Below are 5,473 nucleotides of genomic sequence, written 5' to 3'. Positions count from 1 at the left end.
TATGCTCATATGTTTATGGTTTGTGTATGTTATATGCGGAAACATATGGAAGATATGAAGAAGGAAAATCCAACTGTTGTGGTGTACCTTGAAGTAGCTGGTGTTGAGTCATGGTCTAGAGCCTTTTTTGATCACATTAGTAAGTGTGAACACCTAAATAACAACTTTAGTGAGTCATTTAATTCCATGGTAAAAAATCTTAGGAAAAAACCAATATTGTAGACTAGGAATTCTTTATAATCAGTTGGTTATGAGTTAATGTGTTTCACAAAAGGAGAAAAGAAAGTGCAAAATGGAATCTCAATACTATGAAACTGATTGGTAACATGTGTAAGTTGGTTGGTGCATTTAAAGTTGACCCATGTGTTAATGGTAAATTGCATGAAGTTACAAATGAAGGTAGCAAGGAAGTTTTTATTTTCAACTTGGAAGAAAAGCAATGCAGTTGTCTAAAATGGCAACTCAGATGGTTTGTTTGTCAACATGTTGTTTGAAGCCATTCAGACCTGATTGGGAAAACTAAGTACATAATAATTATCATTTTTTTTCTCTCAACTTTACTATGTCTGTATGCACCAATAAAAACTGCATTGTTGTTTTTGTGGCAGGTATTACTCTCATTATTACACAGTTGCTGCATACAGGGCCACATATGCTCCAGTTGTGTTTCCACTTCCTTCTTAGAAGATTGGTCTGAGGTATTTGCAGTCATTTTGTTCTAGTTATTTGCCACCACCTTGTCGCGCCATACCATACCGGCCTTCCACATGCGACTACCAAAACGAAGGCGTGTGACGATCAACGGCCACCCTTCCATCCTAGATGCAAATCCTAGTCGTCCAAGGTCGCCAAACAATGCATGGTAACCTTTGGCACAAAATCATAGTTTTGGCCACGACAAACCGCGCCAAGGCATGCCATTCCACATGTGCCAATGGCATGCCAACCACCTTGCCGCGCCATATCATGTCGGCCTTCCCCATGCGGCTACCAAAACAAAGGCGTGCGATGACCAGCAGCCACCCTTCCATCCTAGATGAAAAACCTAGCCGTCCAAGGTCGCCAAACAACGCATGGTAACCTTTGGCCCAAAACCCTAAGTTTGGCCACGCGAAGGCATGCCATGCCACATGTGCCAATGGCATGCCAACCACCTTGCCGCGCCATACCATGTCGGCCTTCCTGATGCGGCTACCAAAACGAAGGCGTGCGACGATCAACGACCACCTTTCCATCCTAGATGCAAATCCTAGTCGTTCAAGGTCGCCAAACAATACATGGTAACCTTTGTCCCAAAACCCTAGTTTTGGCTACGCCAAACCGCGCCAAGGCATGCCATGCCACATGTGCCAATGGCATGCGAACCACCTTGCCGCGCTATACCATGCCGGCCTTCCCCATGCGTCTACCAAAACGAAGGTGTGCGACGATCAACGACCACCCTTCCATCCTGGATGCAAATCCTAGCCGTTCAAGGTCGCCAAACAGCGCATGGTAACCTTTGGCCCAAAACCCTAGTTTTGGCCACGCCAAACCACGCCAAGGCATGTTATGACACATGTGCCAATGACATGCCAACCGCCTTGCTGCGCCATACCATGCTGGCCTTCCCCATGCGGCTAACAAAACGAAGGCGTGCGACGATCAATGACCACCCTTCCATCCTAGATGCAAATCCTAGCCGTTCAAGGTCGCCAAACAATGTATGGTAACCTTTGGCCCAAAACCCTAGTTTTGGCCACGCCAAACCGCGCCAAGGCATGCCATGCTACATGTGCCAATGGCATGCCAACCACCTTTCCGTGCCATACCATGCCTGCCTTCCCTATGCGGCTACCAAAACGAAGGCCTGCCACAATCAACGACTACTTTTTCATCTAAGATGCAGATCTTAGCCGTCCAAGGTTACCTGCTAACACATGGCAACCTTTGGCCCTAGTTTGGTCGCGCCTAGACAAAGCCAAAACCCTAACTTTTGGCCGCGCCTAAACGTGGCCATATTAAAGCCATACTGATCATACTTTCATGCCAATGGATACCAAACGAAAGGTTACAATAATCAACATCTACCTTCCTCTTAAGATGCAAAATCTCGACCGTTGAAGGTCACCACCGATCCGGCAAGTCTCCCAAGCTCAACTTTCCAGACAAAAACAACATGCTACATGTTTTCCACGAAAACACTCGACACATCAACACATGTCACAAACTGGGGGATGCTCATTGGGTATTGGTTTGGCAGTTTACATCGTGCGGCGTACGCTACGCTCGTTATAAGAAAGTGTCATAAGGATGAGGCAGTTAGTAAATACAGGGAGTAATGGTGAAACCCTTTATTTTATGGAACATTAATTCCAAGGTTACCGGTTACCACCTCCTCCCATTTACTCACCCGTTTTCCATTTCTTAATGAGACCAGAGTACGTTTCACTTCGACTTGTATAAATAGGCATTACCTATTTCCACCGAACAACAAGTTCAGGTCAGGAGGATACAACACTCATAAAACATCTGTTAGCTTTCCATCTGTTAGATTTCCACTTTCTGGTACAAGTCATGAAACAACTACTCTTCCAGAATCAACTATTCTGGTCTCAACACTTTCTTCGCTTCCCTCCCCAAAACCAACCCTTCTCATTCACTTTGTGACCGATACAAGTCTGGAAGACTGGAACGGCCATTTCTTGGTTTAGGCCGAATTTGTACAGATTGATCTCTCGAATCTAAAATACTCCCTTGCAGTATATTGTTTAGGGTTTAAATTCGTTTCTCACCCACACACCCGAAATTACCAAAATCAGCAGAAACCGTTTTCACCCTCAAACAATTGGCGACCACAGTGGGAGATTGATCTTTCGGTTACAATGTCAATTTTCGACCATCAATCTCATGCTTCGACCCAGACATCAAGGCGGTAGAAGCAGGCGATCCGCTCAGGGATCGACGACTCAGTTACCAGACGACCCGATTATCAGTCTTGACACGAGGAGGGATGACTGGGGACTGCCTTGAGGTTAAAAGCGAACGATCCAACCAGGGATCGACGACTCGATTATCAGATGAGACGACTTGATACTTTCCACAATCACGGCGTTGCCTCCCGTAAAACTCGATCTTACACCCGGAAGATTCCCTTTTCATTAGGAAACCTGAAAAACCGAGTAAGTCTTACCTAGACAAAATACATGGTTTACTATTTCAAGTTTTCACAGGAATGATGAAACCGATAGCCATGTTATGTTTCACCCCATGTCATATACCGACACGCAACGCTCACGGTTCCATGGTTTTCCTGGGATGTTTGTGTCACTTGCAATCGTAACCAAGACAACATCATTCCCAAAACAAACCATTCCAAAAGAATAATCCAAAACCCTCAAGGTAACATTTGTCTATTAACCCAAAAATCCAGGAAATCAAAACTATAAACTAGGCGTTTCATTTGCCTTTCAAAAAAAAAACCTAAAAATAAGAAGTTCAGAAGACAGAAATACATTCAAGGAAAGTTTTTCAACAATGGCTTGCTCTTCTTAGCAAGAGCCTCCTTCATGCTTTGGAGAGCCGCCCTCTTCAACTTCAGCTTCCTGGACAATTTTTCGACTTCCGCTTCCTGCTTCTTCACCATATCCGCATAAGGACCTTCGACTGTTTCGACCAGTAACTTTTCAACCTCAGAGAAACCTTCAACGAACCAAGGAACATTGAACTCGAAGTTTACACACATGTCAGGATGAAACCTCCAGCTCGAGATTACATCCTCAGAAACAGTATTATCGGTCACGTTGCACATGTCGTCAATCGAAGACAAAGCTTCCTCCACACGGTTAACCAACGCAAATCGACTAGTAACCTTCTTGGTCGTGGCGATATATCCGTAGCTTTCCCATATCTTGGTGTATAGCGCCGCATGTTTGGCTGGCACGCTAAATCTCCCGATCAACACATGATCCGGATAAGGAACCAGGTATGGAGGGTTGAAAGTGGCGCCCGCATCTACATCAACAACCGACAAGGGATTCCTAACGAAAATTGTACTACGACCACTGGAGTACTCTCCATTGTCTAAGTCACAACGACGTTTTCATCTCGATCAACATCCATTCCAAGGTCGCTCGGTGCAGCTGCCACAACTGGAGACAAAGCTGTATCACCACCAGTCTCCGTCTCAAGGCCAAAATGACATCACGGATTAGATATTTTCCAAAGAGAAAGAAAAAAAAACATGTGGAAGAGTCACTGATTCGCTTTCAGACTGTCTAGAGGAAGATTCAGCACTGCTGTCGGAAGAACTACTCTCGCCATCACTGAACTCTGAGTTTTCATCCTTCCCGGGTTCCCCATCGCCACAGATAGGCTCAGCACCGCCACCCTCCGTCTCGAGAAGCGATGTTTTCTGAATACTTGCAAGTTTGGTAAAGGCGTTCGCGCTACTGAGACCCTAGGAAGATACAAAGACGGATACTCAGGAAAGAAACAAGGATATACACGATCCAACTAAAGTCAAGAGGAAAATCACACGTACCCGCATATTGGACGAACTGAAAGTCGGTAGGGCTGTCGAAACTGACTGGGAACCATCTGCACGGCTTTTATATCTTCGCTCCTTCACTTGGGGACTATATGCATTCGGTCTAACGGATTTTCGCTTGGGCGAATAAGGATCCCTCAGCAGTGGATGCTCAGCTAAAACCACAGGAGAAGGCTTACCGCGACGAATTTCTACCACATCATTCACGAATCCATGGAAACGAGAAACTCATCCTGCCAAAATATGTTATATTTGGAGGTTGTTGATGGATTTCGTTCCGCAAGCAGGAAAGGGAGACTTTTACCCGACACAAGAACAGTAGCATCGAGAACAGTTGGCAACGAGACTTCTGGAACAACCGGATGACGAACAAGTGGGACCCCTTGGTCAAAACCCATATACCGAGCCGCCCTATCGATATTGTAAGAGACTGCTTTGCAAGATCCTCGAAATAAAGACGGCACATAACCGGGCGTGCAGCTTCGCATGAACACTATCTCTCCAACACTCATATCCTCTTTATCAGAAGACAAAGACATGATCGGAGCAAGAACAAAGGTACTGATCTGAGTTATGGACTCATGCACCGGAGCCCATGGAAGAAAATTAACCGTGTGCGAGTTACCAAGGAATCCAACCAGGTTCGAACCAATCTTTGGGCGCCTATTCGACCAACGCAGTATCCTAGAGCCACCCGAAGACTCGGGAAGTACGGCCAACGGTTTTGGATCATACCTTTCGAAGTGCTCCCACATCCACGCTTGGAGAAAGGCGGCATGAATATACGAATCCAATTTCATGTAACCATTTGAAGTACATGTCCGCGACCAGCTGATCCAAGTGTGTGTACAGAGAACCAAGAAACAAGCCGCCAATAGGGAGAACGACACCTTTTGCCAATTTTATGGCAAACTTGATAATTTCCTGTCTTATCTCCTTCTTACC

The sequence above is a fragment of the Papaver somniferum genome, chromosome 8 (assembly GCF_003573695.1).
Source record: "Papaver somniferum cultivar HN1 chromosome 8, ASM357369v1, whole genome shotgun sequence".
Lineage (NCBI taxonomy): Eukaryota > Viridiplantae > Streptophyta > Magnoliopsida > Ranunculales > Papaveraceae > Papaver > Papaver somniferum.
Note: the sequence above shows the minus strand (reverse complement) of the source record.